General features: G+C 46.6%; 1 protein-coding gene across 1 annotated transcript in view; it reads left to right on the top strand.

Annotated features, from left to right (window-relative positions):
• LOC138572034 (ectoderm-neural cortex protein 1-like) overlaps window positions 1-23062 on the top strand; it is a 42897-nt gene extending 19835 nt beyond the window's left edge. The window contains exon 3 of the mRNA XM_069649239.1: window positions 20232-23062. The gene's annotated coding sequence lies outside the window, so the exon portion shown is untranslated. The remainder of the gene's footprint in view (window positions 1-20231) is intronic.
• The last annotated feature ends 1874 nt before the right edge of the window (window positions 23063-24936 follow it).

Here is a 24936-nt window from a genome sequence, read left to right as displayed (position 1 = left end):
AGCGGGGTAGGTCGGGCACTAGAAGGACTCTCGCGTGATTCTCTACAGCCACTGCACAGTGTGCCCCTAATTGATCCCTCACACTCGGCCTCTTTCTTCATTGTTCCCTTGCATCTTGGCATCTAGGCACTATGACTGGGGGTGGGGGGGATGGCGTGAGCGTGGCCTCTATAAGAAAAAGAGTGCTTGAGTTGGAGGAGACATGCCATCTTACAAAATCACATGCACAACATGTCTTTCTACTGACAGCGGTGTAAGCCACCAGTAACCAAACAGAGAGACTTTTGTAGACCTGTTTCCCATCGCGCCATCTAGTCCAACTTTGCTTCTCCTACGGGGGGGGGCGGGGAGGGGGGTGGTTTGTGTTTGGCAGCCGAGTGCATCTTTGCACACTATTTGGGTTGGTGATTCATACGCGGATACGCACACGATGTGACAATCCTGTGCGTGATGACTGTGACAAAGGAGGGGTTTATTCTGCTAGGTCCTAAAATACGTGCCTTGCGCTCAATTATTTATTGGGCACCTTGCTCGGGAAGACCCCAGCCCCATAGTCCTTTCGTTCTGGTTATTCCTCTGAGCACTTGCACCAAACTCTGTGTACCCGGCCTCTGGCGGTACTGTGGTACTCTGGGCTGGCAGCAGAGAGATGTCGAGTTCTTCCCTTTGGATAAAACCTTCACCCAAGAGGCCCCACCACAGACCACATGTAATCATATGGCACACAAGACGCGGCATATTCCTGCCTGCCCCCATCAGCAACCCGGGCTTCGCACCTGCCTCTCTGCCAACCCCTCCCCGACCCTCCTGCCATTAATTTAGCCTCCTTGCCCCCCTTTATTCCAGAACCAGGGGCCATTAGGCTGCCATAGTGGCAGACTTGTGTGCTCTACGCACGACCACTTCCTACCTGCACTTGTTAGCCGCAGTTTCAGGCAGTGAAATTGGTAAAAGCCAGCAGACCTAATGGCAAACGTCAAATAAATGTCTTGTTTTTTCAAAAGGCATATAACACAGTTTTACCTGTTTCCATTAAGTACCCCCAATTGTGTCCCGAATGATAATTTCAGAATTTGCACAGGAACACACAAGTGGGGTGAGTGATGGAATCTTCAATTAGCAAATCACAATTCTAAAATGTTCACGCTTTGATATGGCTGCACCCATCTGTCGATCAACGGGGATATATCGCAGAACCATTGCTTTCATATTTCCTCAATATTTTTCGGAATATTCGCTGTTCTGGAGTAATGCAACCTTGTATTGCCTAGACTTGTGTGTGACACAGAGAGAGAGTAAGGGAGCGAGAAAGATGAGGGGTCCTTACTAGTTACTAGGTGCTACATCATACCTTTTGGGGCACGCTGACTAACGTTGGTTTAGATCAAATAGCACTGACCTTTATGGGGTTTGCCTTCAAGGGTTCAGTGTGTGGTTATCGATTCTCGCTACAGAATCTCCTAATAACCCTCTGTCTCAGGTAAGTGGTGGAAAAAGGTTTATAGTGACATTTTCGAATAACATTTAGTCAAAAGTCAAAATGTAGAAAAAATAATGTCAAAAAAAACTTTGTCTTTTTTTGTTTGTTTTTTGTTCCAAATGGGGTGGTTCCCCCCAACCCCCTTTTAAAATGTGTTTTTCTTCTGTTTTAACCCTTTTTTTACTTGCAGAACCCAAAAAAATGTAAATAAAAAAACAAAGGATTAGAAAAAAAATCGACATTTTTGTCATTCGACCAAATGTTTTCGACATTTTGGCCTGACACCGTGGAAAAATAAAGCACTTCCCATCACATTGCAGCAATAACTGCAGTGAAACTTGCATTAATGTAAGCCAGGGTTCGAAATTGCTATGAGCAGGGAGCTATTAACTACTGCTTCTAGCTGAGGAGAGCCTGGTGAGCTTGAGACCATGAGTTTCCAGCAGCTACTTTTGACTCTTCAGGCCAACTGGTGCCATGCTAATATGCATTTGTGACATTAACTCATTAGTTACCTTTAATCAGATTACCAAACATAAAGGACAGTGCCAATGGATATTTAACGCCGAATGGAACATGCATCATGGATAGAAATGTAGTGTTTGCATCTCATTTGCAAGTTTGATTTGTGGTGTGCTGTGTACTAGCTCCTCGTTTCCCAGCGGTAGCTCCTGAATACTGTGTGATGCCCAATATCCACGAGCTGCTTTTAGCTCCTGCTCATCAACTCTCAATTTCAACGCAGTACCTGTTTGAGGGGGAGGCAAAATGCGTGTCAATTGTACAATTGGCCAGCAACACATGTACATTTTGGATAGGGTAAAAAGACTAATGATGAATGGGGTCTGCCCCAAATTGCACTATGAAAAATGAGTGCCAATTTATGATTTTTGGGGCACACCGGGCCAGTAATGTTAGTCAAAATGTGTGAATGAAGATTAAAGCATAACATTGTAGCAGGTGGTTGGGAGGGTCGCCCGAGCTCTTGGAAAATAAATGGTAAATAGTGTGTTATGAAGCATGTTGGACAATTTACTTTTTTAACACTGCATACAATTTAAATACAGCTATATAACGTGGTTGGAGTTTTTCCTCGAAATAATTCCCCTTAAAATGATTTCTGTAAAAAAATGGTGACAGGTGGAAGACTTCAAAGCGCTTTTTACCAATAATGTTAATTTTGTTTTGAAACTGCGGTGTCGGGCTGGGGTCACTGCAAGGAAATAATTTTGTGGGGAATTTGTGGCAAGTAGTACAATATCAAAATCACTTGGAAAGTAAAATAGGCTAGAATGCATACCTAGCAAAGACACATTTTTAGGGTTTAAGTGGTTGGGTTTAATAACACCCCTGGATATGGTGTGGGGTGTTTTATGAAAAACCGAGTGGGAAATGTATTTTTTAAAGCACATTGGGATCCATTATTAATTTGCTGGTCTGGAGACAAGATGCCGATAACAACGTGTAGTGGCAACTTTCCGGACCAGCAAACTGCAAGTCTGCCGGTAGGGGATGTGCTCTACCGATAGGCCTGACCTGCTGGTAGTTCAGGCCCCTACCAGCAGACCACTGCCGCAATCACTGGTACTTGTATTACTGGTGCCGGTGATTGTGACATCCCCCTCCCATGGAGTCCTACAGGACTCCATGGGAGGGAGATGTACCGGTGTCTACGCCTCCCGTAATATCCTGATAATACTGGGCTATCAGGCGGTGGAGACGGTACGGTAGTCCCCCGGCACCCCACCAGAATTACTGACAGGATACCGGGGGACTTGTAATGAGCCCCAACATTGTGTCTGTAGCTTAGTCCCAGGTTTACCGAGGGAGTTACTCCGCCTTCATGGACATTGGTCCCAAATGGTATTTTCAAACATGTGTGTCCAGTATCCTAGGTGGACATTACTCCCAGTCCCCATGATGTGAAGTGAAATTAAGTTCTGAGGTTTGGAGTCTTCCTTAAGGAAATTATTGGACAACTGGTCGTAAATAGTTACTTTCTAAGAATAATGTACAAAAAACACAAATGAACCAGGATTGTTTTAAATTGCAATTTGACAGCTAACGTGAGCTTGGTAACCTAATACTATTTGTAATTTGTACACAGCAGAGCCAGCTCCACAAGTTGTGCCTGATTTCCAATCGTAATACCCACCTACAACAAGTACCATTAGCGTGTGGCCAATGGTGTCACATGACATCTCAGCCAATCAGAGGTCTTGAAAGGTGAGCATTACCTCATGGCATTGCCTGCCTTTCCAGACTCTGGACTGCACAATGTAGTTGATGATATCACTTTACCCGCACCCCCGACCCCTCCCCGATATCACTCCTCTTTTGCAACCCAAATTGTCATGTGCCCTTGCTTTCCCACCTCTCCCTTCCCCACTCACGTACTTACCCAATTCCCTGACTGTCTCTGCTCACAGTCCACATGTCCCTTCCTCGATGGCCTCCATGGAAAGGAAGCTGGGAGGAGTTTTCTTAAAGATATTCACCCCCCACCCCAAACATCATCCTTGGGTGCTAACAGCTAACGCCCCTTTGTTGGGGATCCATTCCTGCTTGGTTATGGCTCTGGAGCTTGTAACTTGGGCCATTAGCAAGCTGTAAGCCATTATTGGGGGTTATTGCTTAATTATCTCTGCCAAAAACAAGCTTTTGTCCAGAAAAGCCTTCTCCGTCTGTAGCCCATATGACCTGTAACAGTGAAAAGTAAAACCGCTCTCAAATGCCCAGTGATAAGGGTTTACGTTTCCCACAGATGTGCAAAATTCTCACACGCACAATAATAGGTAAGGTCAGAACCAGGATCGGACTGGCCTATAGGGCAAAAGGCCCATGGCCGAGCCAAAAATGCAAAATGCTGATGTGGGCCAGTTTTTATGGTCAAAGTGGGCCACTCTTTTGGCCAATGTGGGCCAGTTTGATGAGTTACATCACTGTGTGGCTAATCGTTTTGACCAGTGTTGCTGAATAAATATTCTGTAAAATGCCTAATTTGCATCACAGTTTATCAAAAAACTTCCCCTTGGGTACTACTCAAACAGTGTCACAAAAGGAATGAATTGTCATTTGCAACTGTGGGCCACTTTTTGATTGGCGCCCGAGACAATTTTATGGCCCAGTAATACCCTGGTCAGATCTTGCATTCTAACTTGGGGTTCCAAATTGAGGGGAGCTGGGAGGTAATTGGCTCCTGCTTGTAGCCTAGCAGAGCATGATTTGCTTGACACCAACCGCTACCAGGAGCTATTTTTGGCTCCCTTGGCCACTTGATGCCGAACAAATGCACCTATGTGAAGGGTAACTCTGGGACAATGTATAAATAAAAATGTGGGCACAATTTGCAGAACACTATGCCCTAGCTCCTCATTTCCAAGTGGTAGCTCCTGGTCACTGGTTAATGCTGGATACCCAGGGGCTGCTTTTAGCTCCTGTTTAGCTGATCTTAATTTCGAGCCCTGCAAAGGTACGACTAGTGTCCATTAACACCCTCTTACATCCATGTCCATCAGCAGCTATTCCCATTTATGCCAATCAATTCGCTTGGGCCTCATTTCAGAGATGATCCATCCACGAACATGTGTTGCTTGCTTCCATTTGCACAGCCTCTTTAGCCCCCTTCATTCCAGCATGGGGCCTTGCGGCCTGACCCGGGAGGATAGCTCAGCAGCAAGGTGCTCGCCTTCGAAACAAGAAGACACGAAGCAACACAGGTTCAATCCCCGGATCCGCGCTTAGAAACCTCCGGGTATTAAGCGAGTTATAAATACTCAACTAAGAGACATATTCCTGTTACAGGGCTTCGATACCCCGGGCTGTGTCAGCGCTTTCAAAATGCAAATAAATACCTGCAAATGGGATGGGGATGCCAGGAGGGTTACCCTACATTCTTAATCCCCCAGGGGAGAGGGGAGCTCAGGGGCGGGTGGCAGCGCACCCAGGTTCAGCCGACTGCGTGTTAGTAGCTGCTTTTTGGTATTTGATGGCCCATGCGGAATGCGTCCCCAGGTCCACCATGCCACCTCGGAAGAACACTTTAGATGCGAGGATGGATTCATACATCAGAGTACATGTCAACATTGCAACCCCATGACGCGTATAGGCCAGGGATGCTGTGCATTCAGTACCCATATAGGCCCATGTAATAAATGGTTTAATGGTTCTTTCATTTAATAATGTGAAAAAAGACAAGTGCCCTTCTTTGCCGTTCACACATTTTCTAGAACATGCACTTCTTTCATTTCATTGAAACCCTTGTGTATAAGCGCGTTATAAATGCCATACCCTATCATATCAGCATATAGTATAACCTGATACGTAAATGCAGTTTAAATCGTAGCCTTTATTTTTCGATTCCCCGCTTGCAACCGAGAGACATGTTTATTGAACCCCTCGCCTCCTCCTCGTTTTTGAAAAATAAGAGCGCACCTCCTTAAAACAAAAGCCCCTCCTCGGTCACCTCTACTGAACATGCTCTTTCCAAGATCCGTGGGAAAGTGGGGCTGTTTTCGGCCTTTCTCTCCGGTCCAAGACGTCAGCTGAGGAGGCGGGGTCAGAGGTCGGGAAGTTCGGCTTTGGTTTAAAGAGCTCCGCAGCTGCTGCAAACAGTGTGAGGTCTGACTCAACGCCCCGGGCACCTACAGGGGAGGGATCCAGAGCAGCGGGGAAAGGGCATGGTTCTAATTTGCAGCCTTAAGACTTCAATTGGTGGTTTTTCCTGCTGCTTTTGTCCGCGCTGGCTAGCCGTGCCTTCAGACAGCCTCAGAAGTGGTTACGCGTCTTTGGTTTACCTCCAAGGGCCAGGCACCGTCCGTCCCGTTTATTCAATCGGCTGGCGTGTATTTTTGACTGTAATGGGGCATCAGTGTATCGTGATAGGGGTGTCGCCGCTCTTTTTTGGCGCCTGTGGGGAGAAGAGCAAACGTGTGTGGGTCAAAGACATGGGCTCAAGTAATTTTGGCAAGAAGGGCGTATTTTGTGAATGGAGTGTACATATTGGGCCTAGCTAAGAAGCCTGGACAAGGAGGCCTTCCTGTAAAAAAGATACTATAATATAGACCGAATTAGAAGGATACACTGTTAAGGGTAAAGTCGTAAAGAGAAGGGCTACAGGTTGAGGGTTGGAGCGTTTTTGTGCGTCTCCTGCCCATGTTTTTTATTGCAGGTGAGAGGGAGCCAGGCTGATCATACGTAGAATGTTGTTCGGTGTTGTTCCATGTTCTCGGCCTTTTTCTTTCTCCAGGTTTCTAGTGTTGGGAAAGCAACCCATGCGGTCAGGCACGTGATTGGGTGCTGAGAGGAGTGGGGTGTCAGCGTTTCCATTTGTCATAGGTCTGCGCGCGTAGGTGGTGTAATTAGGCACGACCGAATGGTGTCATAGTCCTTGCTGTATACTGATGTGTGTGGATAGCCATGCCTGCGGCCAGTGAAGTGGTGTATTATACGTACCTTGCCTCCATTGATGGCGCGTTGTTGTTAGGGCGCCCCTGTCGGTTATTGAGGCTAAGGGCATCGCATCATAGATGGAATTCTATAAATGAACAAGTGGTGAAAGAAAATAAAAATGTGATCATGTACGTAGTTCTGCATTCTAGAAAGAACCGTTGCAGAGATTTCCTGCTGTGGTGAATCAGCCAAATGAAACTTATCACTACAGGTATCTTACCACAATTTGTGTAAATAAGCTTCGCATAATCTTGTAACTGCTGCGCCCTGCTACCCTTGGGTCTGATGCACATTATAAATAATAAATAAACAAACAGGTGAAGAAGGCAATGGGCTTTTCCCATCATGCTGTGCACCCCTCTCGCAGTCTTCCATCATAGAGTTTCATCTAATAAACGCTGCCCGTCAGCGAGTTCTCAATGAGGAGCTCCCACTTCAAAGTGCTCCCACTCAAAATAACTGTAGTGCGCAAGTGCTCCCACAACCCCCTCAAACCCTCCCACCCCCATGACTGCAGTGCACCAACTTTAGGGGAAACTGAGGCAGCAAGTCCAGCACTCGCTGGCACATAAGGGGAGGAAGTATTGGGAACCTCGGCCGATGTGGTGCCTCTGTTTTCTGGTAATATCAAAGGAACTTGAATATTCTGGCTATCCTTATTGAAAAGAGTTTATTTTATTACATTCCACTGAGTACTCCCTTACACAAAGAAATTGATTGCAGGTGCACGGCAAACTATGATGTTTCAGCAACCTGTGATAATGATAATTTAAAGCACAATTGCGATTTGTTTTTTTACAAAAAAGGTGTTACAACTGGGCTGACTGTGGTAGGTGTGTCATTAATATTTAATATTAGCCCAGCTACTCATCCGTCACTGCTTGCTAAAGTCCATCTCTCGGGCCAACAATGTTGACAATGGTTTAGCTGCTGTCGTCATGGCAGACATCGATGGCAAACACTCAGTTGGCTGAATCAGAAATTTTACAGAACTGTGACCATTTTGTTTCCAAACCTGAAACGTTTCAGGTGGTTGATGTTTTAGAGTTGTAGTGACCACCAAACCATCTCCATTTAGGCTTTAGTGAACGCTCTGATTATCTAATGAATGAAGCAGAACCCTCTGATCGTTATTTAAAGGCCAACAGCTTCCAAGTGCCCCTTCCCATTGGGTGAAAGCGATCTCCGGTAAGTGTGGTGTCAGGAGTATCGGCTCAAATACAGCCGATTGCTTCTGCCAGTCACTGTTCATCACACATGCCAATACATCAAGGCTATACATACCCATGTGCTGCCCTGCCCTCTGCAGAAAGAGTTGCTAAATCCTGTACACAGGCGCTCAGTGATGTAAATGACTGATGGACGTCTGCATATCTTTTGAAAGATGTGTTCTCAAAAGGTATGGATAGTTCGCTCAATCTCCATAAAGTGCTTCAATGATTTGACAATTCACACAAATGATTGTGTGCAATGGGTGAGGCCTATACCGAACACTGACAACCGCCTTTATTTGTACTAAACCCTTCCCCAAGGGGACGCCTGAAACGTGGCAATGGGTTAATTAATTTTAAAATCTTGCTTTAGTGCGCTGTATTTGCAGGCATCAGGCATCCTTTCTGTTTACCTGGTCAAATGTTGGCAATTCTTCAGTAAGTCCGTAATATTGAAAATGCACATCGCTCTGCATGTCTGATGGTGCCAGCCTTGCAGCATCAAACCACTGATACGTTGTCCACGCCCCAAAGGTGCTTGCCCGCTCAAACGCTGGAAGGAATGTAGTCAGTCTGTCGGGTCCCATCTTTTTCCTTACAGATTTTACATGCATGCCTCCTGGTGTTTAAGAGAGTCAGTCTGCAGTGGTTACATGGTCTTGATTTTGAAGTTGGTAAGTTTGGTCGAGTCAACCAAATACATATATATGTCGTGGTGTATAGGGGTAGGGGCCTAAAATCCGGTGGGTTCCCAAGGACCTTGTAAAAGAAGAAAAAGGGTTGATCAAAGAGAGTCGACCCAACCTGCCACTGTAAAAATTAGGAAGATTTAACCACGCAGATGCAGGAGAGTCACTGGGTCATCCAGGAGAGTCACTTGGTCATTCACGTGCTTTCTCCAGGGCATTGCAAGAGCTAAGCACAGCCTCTTCCTGTCCCCTGAGCTGGTGTGAGGCTCCTGGGAACTCATGGTGCAATTTGAAATGGACCCAGGTTGCCTTGCGAATGCTAACCACCATATGTCTCAAGGATCCTAGTGTCTCCAGGTCGGTGAACCGAAGCATAGCACTTGGTTTCTAGCACAGCGGTTCAGAATGCTCTGTTCACCCAAATCCGTTGCTGAGGGACAGGGCGGGAGGTATCCACCCGCCAGTGAACAATCGCGGAAACTAATCTACACAAGACCGGACACTTAATCGTCCACAGCTTGCATAAGCCCTTCCAAGTGGCTACAAGGGGACATGCAGCACAATAATTGATACTTAATGACGCCTAGTACATATATTGAATTGAATTGTTTATTATTTTGCGCACCTAACCATCCGGTAACTGGGCGCATATAGAAGATTGTCAAAATGGAAACCTTTCTTGCACCCAGCAGCTACACAGAAAATAAGGCAACGTTGCAAACTCGTTAGGTTGCCACTCGTGCATTTTCTATTTGTGTCTGTACTTGGAGTAGGCAATAGACCCGCTCCAGTGACTTGGACAGACTCCATCCTGTAGCTTTTCATGAAAACAAGCGGGCTCGTAGTGCTTCTAAATGACTCCCCTGTGTACAAATTTGGGGTTCACTCTGCTGCGACCTACCACTGCAAGGAGTACAGCACTGGAAGTGAATTTGGAAAAGAGGGGTATATGCAGATGATTCCCTTAATGATCACTGGCTTAAGGGGTGCCCTGCCGTCACCGGAAACTGGCAGGAGTGCCAGGTAAGCAGCCATAGGAACTTAGAAATTGAAGGCCGCGCTTACTATAGAACCAAATGCTCTTGTACCCAAAATCGGAATCACTTGGAAACTTTACAGACATTGAGCACATAAAGCGAGAAAAAGAAAAGTCTCTTCGCTGACAGCTCCTACCACAGAACGAGTAGGCCTGCTGGTGGTTCCCCTCTCTCTCCAAACAAGGCATATTATGGCAAACAATAGAGCACAAAATGGGAAACTCTCAACCAAGAAAGAAGAATAGCTATAGCAACCTGCTCTCTGTTCTGTGGCCCTCTTGGGAGAGTCTCCTTCGCGTTTCAGCTATCCCTTTTCCATATGAGAATATATGTTTGCTATCCACCCCTACACTTAATGACAGTCCGGCACTGAAAGACTAGTCGGCCTCCTCAAAGAAGAGCAGAACAAGCAAATCCAGACACATGTTGCCGCCTGTTGTGCATCATCAGTGAGGTGAAGCTGACTCGAGTGAAGTCTTCATGTAAACATCCATCTGCCTCACCTTATAGAGCAGGGGTATTCCTCTCCGCCTCCCATGAAATCTAACATATACGGTTGTTCATGACCTCTGTACCTAGGAAACGTTTCAAACATGGTTGAGACCATTCTTGCATATCATGTCCACTACCTATCACTATCCGCAGCTGCAAGCATTTTCAAAGAAACCCTCTATGCTTTGGGTACTTTGCCAACATGCAGGTTCAGCCTGTAACCCACTGGGTTAGTATGGGTAGATGAGCACTGGCAGGTCATCAGATGAGCTTCCCACATAAATCTAGGTGTTACTCGAGAAAGCAGTAGTCATGCAACTGCAGCAACACATCGACACCAACAACCTCCAGCAGACCCAGGTGCAGCACGGAGACAGCAACCATACAGGTAGTCGACGATCCCCTCCACATCCTTGATGATGGCCATCCCTGCCTCCTGGTTCTACTCGACCTCTCGGCCGCTTTCACCGCAGTAGACCAACAGGCGCTCACGGACACCTTAAATTGGTGCATGGAGATCAGCGACCTTGTCCTACGCTGGTTCAAGTCCTACCTCACCAAACGCCAGCAGTTGGTTCAGATGGACTGCTCTATGTCGGCAATGCTACCACTCACCTGTGGAGTCTCACAGGGTTCCATTCTCTCCGCAGTGATTTTCAATCTATACATGTAGCCCTCCTAGCCACAAACATCCACATCCACCAATATGCCAACAACACACTCAAGATCGACTCCATCAAGGACATCCACAGGCTGAAAACCTGCCTTTCGCTATTCCATTCTTGCATGTCCAGTGCATGCTTGAAGCTCAACCTCTGCAAGAACAAATTCCTACTCCTCACCAATAACACTGATCACCCAGACATACAGACCTGGCTACCAACCATGAACCCCGAGGGCTTCACACCCAAGCTTATCTCCTGCACCAAGTCCCTCAGGTTCCACATCAACAAACACCTCTCCTTCAAGATACACATAGCTAAGAAATCTCAGACAGCTTGGTATATGTTCTTCCTCCCTCTGGATAGCTTTAGACCCACCATTAAAGCACTGGCCCCCTACCCCACCTGTAAAGGGGCAATGCCCTCCTCAAAGGCCTCCCGCTGTCCTCCCTTGTACCACTGAGAAGTGTCCTCATGCGTCTCATCAAGGGTCTACGCAGATACAACCACGTCACCCCAGCCCGCATTGACCTTCACTGGCTCCCACTGCATGCACAAATCACCTTCAGGTCTTGCTGCATCCTCTATAAGGCAGTCGTCCTCAAGTCACAGAAACTCTGCATCTCTGGAAAACAAGCCATCTCTGCCTATGCCCCAAGACTATGGAACCTCCTTCCCGTCTGGATCAGACTTGACCCCAACTCCTACAAGATCTGGTTCTCCAAGCAGAGATTTGGAGGGAGATCCTTATCATCAGCAGGTGCCTCCATCTGGAATAGCCTCGCTGCCGCTCTCCATCTTGAGCCTGACCTTCTTATGTTCCGGAAACTCCTCAAGACCTTCCTCTTCCTTAGCTCTTGCTCTACCCTGCTAACCTAGCTCTCTACTCTCCCCGTCTCTCCCTCCTCTTCCTTACAGCTTGCTGACTGGCCGCCTGGGGTACCTCAGAGACTCACTGTTCCCGGGTAACACCCCGCCAGTCCTCTCTCGCACTTGCCTCAGGGCCCTACACCCACACGCCTTAGAAATAAACGAAGAGAGTGTCTCTCTGTGCACTTATCCCAGTCTCCACCGACTGGGTGCACTTGGACCTCCCCCTCCCTGTTACCATCTATGCACTTGCACAATCCAAATGCAACGTGCCTGAAGATCGTCTGTCTGTTCTTCCCTGTCTTCTACCCTTAATTGCACTGGTAAAACTGCAGAATCGCCGTAGTCGGGTCTATTCGCTGTGTCCCAACTGTTAAATGCATTTTACGCATGTACTCTGCCTGTGCAGACTATTATCGTTTCAGAATTTCAAGGGCTCTGAGTGACTATTGTTTTTTTCCCCCTTGTTCCCACCCTCCTTGAGCACTTTGAAACCCTTTCCTGTGTATAGGCGCTATATAAATATACAATTCAGAAAAGAACGTGAGACCCACCTCTTTAAGGAGTCTCTACTCAACACCTCGGCCATCACATCACACCTGCACCACCTGACTCACTAGACGCTGTCCACCCCTCTCGTCTCAGCCACCCTGTACAGCTGTTCCCCTCCTCTTTGCCCCTCTCCCGCTTTATATCTGTTCTGTTGTTACCTCTGAAAAGCACTATGTTATGCATCTGTAAAGCGCTCCGTTGCTTCCCAAAGCTAGGTCTGCGCTCAATAAATACCATAATAGTAATAATGCGCAGTGTGGCAGTACTGAAGGTGAGTACTCAGTTTTATTTTAATGGGAACACCTGACCCACGCCTCTCTTGGACCCGCAATTGCTAAACATTGGCTACCCGCTTCCAGCTTCCCCAGTTCAGGTGGCGCAGGGAGTGATGTCAGAAGCATTGTTACATGATCACTTTGGTGCAGCTCTAGCATAATGCTGTCGTGATCATGAAATCTGACGTGTGCAAGACCTGTGCTCTTCTCTGGCCCTGCTGGTGTTTGCAAATCTTTGTCGTGGCTTGGTCTATTGACTTACCTTTTTACTTTACATCTTACAGCGCCCATACAATATTTCAGGGGGATGCTGTGCCCGAGATGGAAAGGGGAAACTAAGACCTTTTTGGTTTCTTTCTGATGCGTAGGAGAGAAAGCTTAGGGTTTCCCAGGGACTCCTCATTCTGAATCCGCAGAGCGCAGATTAAGTGCCACGATGCCCCTATGCTGTTGCGCGCTCTACAAATATGAATAAATAAATAAAATTTAGGGGAGAATCTGTTGTGATAGCCCGCTCTCTGCAGGGTTGGAGGTTGGATGGGTGGATGGGAGTAGGGCTGCTCTCTGGATTCTTTGTTTCCTAGGCAAGTTGAGATTTTACTCCATCCTCCTTCCCCCACTATGAAGGCAGCTATAGCTCCTAGCTGCCAGTGTCACCCAAGGATCGGCCCACTGTGCCTTTCCCGGACATGCTGCGGCTATCTGAGAATGCATGATGCAATGAAGACAGGGTGGAAATAGCAGCTCTGGGTGGAAATAGCTGTGCTGCCTTTGGGTGGAAATGCCAGCTTTGGGTGGATCCCACATTCAATGGAACGTGCTTTGCTTCACACCGAATACAAAGGGTGACTGTTTGCCGGGTGGAGGAAGGAGGGGAGAATTCTAGTACATTTTTCTTCTTCACGTCTAAAATGCCAAATAAGCTATGACTGGAGTCCTTGGAAGGTATTGCTTGGCAAAGGAGTTACAATTTAGCACTCTCTCCCCCCCCGGAGAAGGAATTTTCTCCGTGTCTGGATTTGTTCAGTGGCCAAGCTGAGGGCGTTTGTGCTCCCCTTCCTGAAGAATGTAACCATGTAGGCTGGTTTTTAGCTTCTATTTGTACGCAGTTTTAGTTTCTCTGTTCTTGTGAATGGAGAACTAGGATGTTTTCTGTGCCAATCATGCTGCAAACTGAATTCTATCTAGATGCAGTGGTCCACATTGGGTAAGTGAATGGGCCTTCGTTTTTGGAAACTCACTACACCAGTGCTTTTCTAACTAGCAATTACCTTGGGTCCTTGTATTTGTATATGATATGGCATTTATAACGCGCCTACACACAATTGTTTCAAGGCGCGATGAGCAAGGCAGGGGGAACAAAGGGAGGACAGAGACAACGATCTTACTAGGCCAAGTGACATTGAGATCGTGCAAGTGCAGGGGAGAGTGGAGGGGGAAAAGTGCCAGAGGAGGGGGCGGGGGGCAATGCTGTACATGGGATCAAAACAACAAGAAGTGCAGCCAGCAGGTGGCAAGTGCAAGGGTAAGTGCAGACAGCGGGTGTCCAATAAGTGCAGGTAGGGGGACTGTAGGGTTACAGATACAGACCCAAGTGCAAGGGTTGCCAGGAGGCAGTGCGGGTGTTCAACTGGGCGGTCAGGGACCTGGGGCCGAAATCAGAGTGTAGCCAGGTAACCAGTGCAGTATCACACAGGAGATCAGCAGGGGAGAGGAAGAGAGAAGGCAGAAGCAGAGAGGAAGAGAGGTGCTTCCGGACCTGGAGTTGGTTCTCCTCAAGTATCAAAGAGGCCGGGATGCTGTTTCAGAGGGAGGCCCCACCCGAAGGAAGAGATCTACCACCAACTCGTAGTTTGGAGAAGTGACTGAACCTGGGGGAGTTGGAGGTGGAGGAGCAAAGAGCTCGAATAGGAAGGTATTTACGAAGAGAGAGTTGGAGGTATTGAGGACCTAGGCCCCAGAAGCCCTTGTGGACAATGCAGGTGGTCTTGAACTTAATACTTGCAGCCACTGCGAGCCAATGAAGTGATTGCAGTGCTGGAGAGATACAATCCCTGGGCTTAAGGCCAAGGACAAGTCTCGCAGTCCTGTTCTGGATGAGTTGCAGATAGTGAAGAGTAGAAGCAGGGAGATTTAGAAAGAGGCTGTTGCAGTAGTCAAGCCTAGAGAGAACCAGATCTCTAGAGACAGTGAGCTTCTGGGGGAAAGAGAGGAAAGGAAGAATACCTCAGAGTATGGACTGTCTTGGGGTTGCAATAGTTATCTGGACATAACTGTGAGGAATTCCACCATCCACACGGTGGGCGTGCGTTCACTTGGGATTTTTTTTAAAATGTTTAATTAAATGGAATGATGGTAGACCAACCTCAGGAAATTAGTGGGGCTAATCCTCAGACGTTTTCCTATGCTCACACCATGACAAACGCAAAGACCGATGTATTCTGGGGGGGGGCACAGCTTACAGGTGCAGCCCGCCCCTGTCCTATTCAGTTGCAACGGGAAAGCCAGGAGCGCACAATGTCCTCTCCAGGAAGGATTAGGACCAACCTTCCCCCTGCCATGGGCAGCCTGATTATCTGACAAAGGCTCCATGGAACCGCAATGATCTTTTGTTAGGCCCTGCAGCTGGTGGCAGCGATTTACCTACCAACAAAGGGTATTTCAAACAGGAAACCAGGGGGCCTGGCTGCAGAGGATAACAAAGGAGACAGGAAACCCAACAACCTTTCATATGCACCTGTGTCGACCTCCAGCCAGCTCCCGCCTCTCAGTATGAAGGGCGGTGAACTGTCATGTCTGGGTATTTTGTTAACAGTAGGCTTGGGGGCCCATTCGTAAGGTACGCAAATCGCAAATTTACTTTGTAGGAGCCAGAGAGTCTGGTCTTGCAGCAGCTCCATGGGAGGCCTGCCGCTTTGACCCGGACCACACAGATAGAACTACACTCCCTTGTGATCCTTTCTGTTGACAAAAGGATTTTGCCATTTTAGTTCTGGGGCACACCTTGTTTCTGTTTTCACCCCTTTATCTTTCATGTTGCAAAGCACTCTTGTTATGATCTCATGCATACAGGAGATTGTTGGTAGGGACCCCTGGATTGTTTCATTAAGGTATGCTTAGCCTACACCAATCACTTTGGCCCACTTGGCTTTAAAAAAGGGACAAACCCCTCTTTTGGCAGTTCACATGAAGACTTCACAAGAAGTCAGTAAGAAGAACTCAACCTTGGACCATGGCTGAAGGTACAGTCTGCCTGGCAGCTTCCGCTAGTGAAGGAAGAACAGGATTTTTAAAGAAGGAAGCAAGAGCCCTCCCCTAAACATCTCCCAGGGAACAGCAGCAGATACAGAACTTAGATGACCCTCAAGCTGCTCCCGAACCAGTACCTAGCCAGCACACAGCGTGCCCTGCTAGGCTCTGCAGCAAGCTCCCTGGACAGAGAGTGCCAGAAGGTCTCTGAACCTAGAACCAAGCTGAGTGCAGAGCTGTGGGCTATCTGCCTTAAAAAACGACACAAGCCCATTGAAGAAGCTGGGAGAAGTGCCTTGACAAGCATTTACCTAATGTCCGCCTTAAAGGACATTTTTGAGCCAGTCAAGTTCCTTGGTCCACAACCGATGGCAACGCTGACCGATTTCAAGCCGCCGTCGCTTAAAGACATCCAAGATGTCCTGACCAGTGCTTCAGATCTGCCGCACAGCACTGAGCCATCGATTCCTGACCCCAAGCCGCTGCGTAGGCCAGTCTGCAGCCGAACGCTCTTGCTGCCCGATACCCGCAGCTAAAAAAAGCAGCCTGAAGCAGATTCGACCATGTCAAGCACCAAGCACCCATACAGCACAAAGGTACCTTGTAGTTCTGCCCCTCTGGTTCTTCCCAGAAGGCCCCTAGAGACCTATTAAAACCCATTGCACCCTTTGTGCTGAAGCCAAGTAAACTTAAACAGTTGTGGTTATTAATCATACTGACTACCCTCCTGTCTGTATCCAGAGTGCATCCCTTTGCCTTCTTCGAAACTGTCTGTCCTGTGCATTATCTTTAACTTGAGCTGTATTTCGCAGTGTTGTTAGACTGTTGTGATTTAAATAAAGTAGATACTTTTGATACAACCTTGGCTGGACAGTCTTTTATCATTGGGTAATAATTGTATTTTCACTGTGTTGCAACTAAACAACAATCGACGACTTTTCGGATTTTCGGCTGTTCCGTCCACGTTACCAAAATTGGACAATGAGGTTTATAATTTGCTTGTTATTTCAATGTGCTCCGGTCCCTTCTGGTGTATTAGAGGTGTGGGGCTGATTGATTGTTTAGCAACCGATATTCACCCCTGGTCCACTGGTGACCCGGAAGTTGATTTGTCACACTCACTAAGCCCGTAAGTTGGCAGGCTTTGCTTCACCGCATGGCTCCGCTAATGCTGTAGCTGTACTTCAACGACTCGCAAATACCCTCGGACTTAAGCACATCCCAGTCCTTTCAGCCCCAGGATTTTGCACTCATGTGTACAGCTTTCTGTTGTTATGGCAGATTTTGCTAATGAGAGTGCAGTGGCACTGTGAGTGGACCGGTCCTGAGCCTACTACACTGCAGGGGTATTAAGGAGATGGACCTCTACGAAGGGCGATTTTAAGAACATTTTCCCTTGCACTTTCACTATTTTTAGGAAATATTTTTTGTAGTTGCAGAAAATGTTCAGCCCGTTGTTGAGTTTATTTTGTATTAGTGCCTGGCTTGGAGCAGGGGGTGTGGCTGCCTCCCAGCCAATCAGGAGGCTTAGAATGTGGGCATTACCACATGGAAAAAACCCTGCTCTGAGCCTCCTCAGAGCTGGAGGCTGCCACACCCCTTTCCCCCGGGTCCGAGATTAGTGTGCCCCCCTTCACATCTCCCACCACCCTCTTCTCCACATATTTAGTTCCCCCCCCTCTTCCCCTGCCCCACTTACCTGGTGCTCCCTTGTCTCTCGAGGGCACTGGGAACCCTGGTGTTACTGGCACATCAGACTCAGCAATGGCCGCCACGGAAAGCAAGAAGGGCCGATTCTACTCGATCCATGGTGGCCATCTTGTTTTTTCTGGGGGGTTTTGCAAGATGAGAAACGGCAAACACGCCATTTCTTTTTTTTTTTTTTTTTTTTTTCTCAACTTTATTTAATAATTTTTCCAAAAGTCACAATTGAAAAACATACCAGTGAGAAGAAGGTATAAGCAATTCCATACAAGCACACCATTTCTAATCTTGAAAAAAATATTAGTATCCTTGTACAATGTGGCGGGATACTGATAGCAATAAACCCCTCTTGCCGGGTGCATGGGCCACGTTAAAGCCCTTGTTGCTTCGCTCAGACTTTTAAATGGCCCGGGCATTGCCTGGCCCGGTAATGCCCCTGCCATCTGGTTTATTGCTTAAGTATTTGCTTTGCTCATGTTTCGTGCTGCAAGCGCTTTATCAAGGCCAAATTAATATTTGTTTGTTTACAGTAGAGTTCAAATGTTCTGCCGGCTGAAGTGTGGTTCTGCTCTCGCAGCATGTTTCAGCATCTAAGTAACTAGAGTTTGTGTGTGTGACTTCTCAGGGTTTCATATGGATTGGACAGCAGGAAGTTGGAACCTTCATATTGCCAATAAACTTGTTGCCCTCAAGAAAGCGCTCTCAGCACGAAACATGTGCCTGCCAACTACTATAAAATAAATAAAATAGCCAATTGGCACAACTGAGTGTTTATTTGGCCCTAAGGCGGAAAATGTAAACCTACCCTTATCTGAAGTGCGAGCATGAGTGAGTCTATCTTATTTACTTAGTATGCCAGCTTTTGATAGGGGTTTTCTGTACTTATCTGGCTTTTCCTTACAACCCCCATCCCCACCTCGTGAAAGTGTGATGGCCAACTCAGCGGGTTGGGCGGTTTCCCCAGTGAAAAGGATTTGAGGGGCTTGAATAAAGTTCGCTTGAGAAAGGTTGTGATAATTTGTGCCAGCGGGGTGGCAGCTTGTTCTGGCAGGAGAATTTTTTTTAAATTATTGTTTGCTTTAAATTCAGAACGTTTTCATTGAGTGTTTTGAAATGTTTAACGTATTGCCAGCCACTGGGAACACAAGTGGGCAGCTGGTCATTTTCCAAAAAGCAAGATGCTCAAATCGCTACCAGGTGCTGTAAGTTTTGGTCACCGGGGGTTCAGTATTGATCCGATATGCCTGGTGGTAATCCTGTGGCAGAGGCTGCGTCTCATGCAAGCCACACGAACAATACCCTACATTTTTTAGTTTTGGCAATTAGGTGACACTTTAGTACCATCAATAAACTGAACCTATTGCTTTGGATTACAGGCAGGCGAAAGATGGGATGTGAGGAGGACAGGCAATTTTTGGGTGTTTACCCACCCTTTGACGACCAACACCCCCTCACACCCCACCAGCCCATGGGAATTACCAAACCAAATGGACATTCCAACTTAGTCCCTCTTCCTTCTAGCCCCAAAACTCATTCTCCTAGGATTTCTTTGGCTTACCTCTACTGTCTGCTTTATATGGCCTGCCAGTGTTATTTCTAAGCAGCCTTCTGAGAGTGAATGGCTTCATTGCAGCTGTAAATGCGTGCATGATGAAGGGGAAAACATCCTTAAACAAGTGTGCCTACAACAACTTGATTTATAAGCGATGCATTTGCCCGCACATCTTTTTCTTTTACGGAAGTCCTGCTAAAAACAAGCAGAAGCAAAGCCAACTATTTTGGCTAGTTAATAAGCATTTGGCACCAACATCTTGAACTGGGAATGGATATTCAGCGATGGATAGCCTTAACTGTGACTTAATGGTGAGGAAGAGGTCACGCAGGCCGCACTAGGGCACGTAGATGCAGAGCTAACATAAGCATATATCCGGACATGTTATATACAGGAAAAGTTGGGGGGGGGGGGGTTTAGTAGAAGTAGATAGTTAGAAAATAGGCATAATATGTTGTATGAAATTGAGTGTGTTATTGTTGTTTATTGTGGTTTTTAAAATGCAATCAAATATATATATATTTTTAAATATAAAAAATAATTTGCTGCTAGCGTCACACTGTTTGCCAGGTGTGGCCATTTTATAGCTAGGTAGTTTGCCAATGCTTGTTTAATGATAGATTTTGCCCTCTGGCATGAACCAATCTGTTAAAAAGTCTTCCATTTGCCAATTGATTTAGCATAAAGGTCTGTGAAGATCTTTTATTTGCCTGCCCCCACTCCTGCACACCATCTGCGTGTTGGCTAACAATGTTCCATTGTCGGTTACAATCCTCCAGCCAGCCCGAATAGGGTTCATCCCATGTGTGGAGACGCGCGTTGAGCCTTCAGCACGCGCGACCAAAGCAATATTTTGTGATGCAAATGGTCGGTTCGTGCATCCTTCAGTCCCTTTTCCACCTCTGTGCACTAAATGTTGGGGGACATGGGATGGGAGGAGAAACGATTTGCTGTAGCAATCTGTAATTAAGTTGTGGATCTAATTGTATGCTTAAAATATTTTTCAGATTTGGGTGCAGAAGATGTTTGATGGACCCATTCCTCCGATCGCACGAGAAGGCCGCATTGGAAAGGACTTGAGGGACAGCGAGAAAGATTTGCTGAAAAGCATGAAGCACCTACCATCCTGAGTTGGAGAATTCCAGAACTTTCCATGAGGGCGAGGAAGAGAAAGACCGTGCAATGGAACCTCTCTCTGTGTGGAAATCTTCAGTGAAGCTAATGGGTCTTAGAGTTAGTTGGTTAGTGGCGTACACAAGCTGTGAAATCAAACTAACATTTTATTTATAAAATATGTGCACGTTTTTTGTCTTGAATAACTGCGAACGCCCGAGGACGAAGCTCACAAAGTGACCGCGGCCTCTCCGAGGGCCTTTCATTCCTGCGAGTTCTTTCACCGTCTCCTAGCTGTGCTCTGAGCCGTGTGCAGCCCGACAAAGCAGGGCTACAACAAAAGCCGCCAAGACTGGCACAGTTTGGATTTGCAGCCTGAATGTACTTTTTTTTTTTTGTGCTTCATGGTTTGAAACTCACCACCGTGCCACGAAAGACAAAGAAACAGATGTCTTTTTTTTCTATATTTACATTTTTTTGTGGCTTTCACTAAAAAAAGAATCTGGTCATCTGGAAAGTTGGCACCATGTAGAAAAGCATTGGTGTGTGTGTGCTGTTCAACCCGGAGCGAGCAAGCGTTCCTTCACGACAGTGTTATTAAGCCGACGAAATTGTAGGTCACAGACTTGTAGCATTTCAGAAATGTCCTTGTGCTGGTTGCAGAAGGGAGGGTAGCCAAATTATACAGCAGATCATTTTGTTCAAAGTAGGAGTTTCCGCTCGGGAGATGTTTTTAGACAAGCTGGTGCCACTGCAAATCCGGTAGAGTTCATATAGTCCGTAGCCGTTATCAAATGGCTGTTCCCAAGCCCAACTTCTCATAGGGCCGCACAAACTTGGGGTGAGGAGGAGGAGGAGGGGGAGCAAGGGAGGGGTGTGGTGGGGTGGGGGGGCGGTGGATGCAGATTTTCCTCTACCCGCCTTCATTAAGTCCCCTCAGAAAGCAATTTCTTGTCTTATTTGTGTGTAGGTAAACACTTTCGGGTTTCTCCCTTTTCCCCTTCAACTTTCTTTCAGTTTTACTTTAACCAGACTGCCTTGTATTTTTCTTATGGGGTAGTGGCTCATTAAGATATAGTCTTAAGTAAGAGTGTGCGCATCTGTGGGTGTCGCTTACGCGGGACCTTCTTTCACGATCTTTTCTTGATTTCTTTACCCCATGAGTGTGTACGGCTGAGTGGTTTCGGGCCAGGTCCGTTTCCAACTGGTCTCTCCTCAGTTGCTCGCATGGCCCGAGAGGCGATATCTTTTTCCATGTACTCAGTAAAGGAATGAATATATCAGTGCTTTGAACCCTAATACACACCTAATGATGAGGTCAGGAGTGTCGGTGGCGCCAAGAAGCCGCCATCTTCTCCATTTCCAATTCCTATCTTACCCTGCTGATGGTTTCTAGCGCTTGAAGCATTACTCCTGGAAGAAAACCACTATGGAAATATTAGGGGTCGGGCGTCTTGTAGGTTGTGACTGTCATTTCTGTGAATGAAAAGTAGCTACCATTTTCCTGCCTCAATTTGTATTTTCTAGAAAGTAAAAGGAAGTGGTGCACCTGCCGTATCCATGCTACAAAACTACATGCATGCCTCTGCAGCCGAACTACATGCATACCTCTGCAGCCTGACTGCATGCATACCTCTGCAGCCTGACTGCATGCATGCCTCTGCAGCCGAAATACATGCATACCTCTGCAACCTAATTACATGCATACCTCTGCAGCCGAACTACATGCATACCTCTGCAGCAGCCAAACTACATGCATACCTCTGCAGCCTAACTACATGCATAGCTAGCAGCCTGACTGCACGCATACCTCTGCAGCCTGACTGCATGCAGGCCTCTGCAGCCGAACTACATGCATACCTCTGCAGCCTGACTACATGGATACCTCTGCAGCCGCCAAACTACATGCATACCTCTGCAGCAGCCAAACTACATGCATACCTCTGCAGCCGAACTACATGCATACCTTTGCAGCCTGACTACATGCATACCTCTGCAGCAGCCAAACTACATGCATACCTCTGCAACCTAACTACATGCATACCTCTGCAGCCTGACTACATGCATACCTCTGCAGCCTGACTACATGCATACCTCTGTCAGAACAGAGCACAGCCCTGATAGCATGGACCAAGCTAAAGAGGCTGAGACTGCTTCTTTAGCTTTTATAAATGAAGGAAAGGTGCTTTCTGCATTGAAAGTGTTCAAATGAGCAGTTTCGCCTGGATATGATTCTGGCTCCAGGTGTTTTTAGCAAGTTATGAACATGCAATAAAAAGTTTTTCAAAAAAATCTCTTCTTTATATTGACCAACTCCATCACCACTTTACGTGATGCCCAGTAGGAATGCATACATATCCCTGAGTTTTGTTGCTGGGGGGATTGTACTAATGCCCTACAGCACCTTTGTGGGCAGACACTTCTCAAAACGTGTTCTACACTGTGTGCCTAAGGGGCGACTCTTATTTAAAAATCAGCCTGCAATATACAGGATCCAGCCTCGGTGTCAACTACCTTTCGCCCGTGTGACTGGCGGACAGTCTCGTGCACTTCACAAAAGTGAAATGTATAGTGTCAAACTTTTCTTTATTTTGCAAAGAAAGTATCTTCGGTCTCTCGCTTATTTGTGAGGTTTCCCTTGCTCCATGTCTTATCTTCTGTACAGTTTGTTTAATATTTCAGCCTGGTGCTGCTTTGATACGTTTAATAAAAACCTCTAAAGCGACTCTGCCCCTTTTTTGTTTTGGCTAAGGTGTGCAAATGATGGTGAACTGAGCTCTCAGGTTGTTCCATGTCAGGTGTGAATATTGCACCCGGTCCTGCTTCCAGTCTGTGCCTTCAGAAGCCTGTAGTTGTGACTTGACTTTTTCCCATTATCAGTGCAGAGCAAGGTCTGGCACAGGAAGTCTAACACCAGCGATGGATGAGCTGCCGTCCCCTAACCTGGAACAGTTTCAGAGCTTGGCCTCGGATCTGCTAAGCTGCGTTTGTCGCTGTGATAACCACTTGTTTTGTATAGCTCTTGCCTGCTCCCTTTTTGCAGTTGCAAAATGCTTTACACAACAGAATTTACATAACACCTGTCATCATCTTTTTAAGGATAACCGGCTGAGTCAACTCTATTCTCGATTCAAACCTGTAACCTGCGTCTTGCACACAGATCTCAAATGCAAGTGTAGATCTCAAATACAAGTGTTTAATGGTATGCCAAAGGTATGGTACATAGTATCACCTGGCATTTAATGATTTCAGGACAGCAAGACCTGACCTATATATATATATATATATATATATATATATATATATATATATATATATATATAATGTTCCGGTTTATGGTCTTTCCATCTTTTTTGGGGGGGTTACCCCCAACCCTTTTTTTCCCTTTATAATGCACCTAAACAAAATTAACCCTTTACCCCCCAAAGAAATGCATTAGATGCAAAGTTTTTAGATGGAAACAATTTGATGGAATGGCATTAGATGGAAAGAGCAGATACCGTTTTTGTCTATGATCTGTCCATGAATCGGGGTAATTACATCCATGTTCTCTGTTATGTAGCAGGGGTATACAAGGGCAGGCAACACTGTAATTTGACCTTTGTCCGTGATCCAAAGATATGTATCTTTGATTCTGTTGATCTCTTTATTTCGAGGATAATTATTAAAGGATAGTTCCGGGACTTTTTTTTTATTGTCCCTACGGGTCGGCCATGTGTTTGTAAGCATAAATCGGTAGATCGTAGGAAACTTTCCTATGGACCTTACCCGACTTTTCGCCCATTATCGCACTCGAAATCAGCCTCCATTTTGTGATAATCCTATCATTTCGCCCCATCGACCTGGCTCACCTGCCTTTGCGGCACTAAATCAAATCCCCCGCCCCTGAGCCTGACATCAGCAGACGCGTACTGCCCATTTCAAGCACGTCTCGTGTCAACAATCGCTGCGCCTCAGCTATTGACGTGTTGCCATGGCAATGGCAGGACGCCTCTTTCCCCAATAAGTATAAACAGACCGTTTCACAACATACAGCAGCAGATTTTCGATTCCATTCCTCTCTCTGTGTTACTTTGAGTATTCTGTGACTCGTTTCAGTGCTCTGGTCAGCTACCTTCGCCGCTTGTAGCCCGTGTGAACACCTGTACCATCTCTGTAAATTATTTTACTATCTTTACCGCACAATGGCCACAATAATGCCGTATATGTACGAGCCCGAGTACACCGAGGAGGAACTACTGGAAAGGCAAGCACGCGAAAACGATGGGGATTCGGACGGCAGTTGGGAGGACCAGTCAACGGATGAAGAGCCTGGACCATGGCACATAACCATAATGTTGGCCGTCAACAAAGTAGGACGACCGGAACTTTAGGGACGCTTCGCTACAATAAGGCCTTCACTAAAAGAAGTAAACAATGGGTGATCAAACCAGTGTTTGAGGATATGCAATATGAGTTTATTGAGAGACTTATCGTAGATGTCCTCGATAGGCACATACATGGAGTGGTGAACGAACCTATGCAGGGGACAACTGCATTGCCACCCAACATTGCCTCTGTTCCATGTCCACCTAAAGCAGAGCTCATTGAGAAATACAC

This window comes from Ambystoma mexicanum, chromosome 1p (genome assembly GCF_040938575.1).
Source record: "Ambystoma mexicanum isolate Mex_15411 chromosome 1p, UKY_AmexF1_1, whole genome shotgun sequence".
NCBI lineage: Eukaryota > Metazoa > Chordata > Amphibia > Caudata > Ambystomatidae > Ambystoma > Ambystoma mexicanum.
The sequence above is the reverse complement of the archived record's forward strand: the minus strand, read 5'-3'. Positions and strand labels throughout refer to the sequence as shown.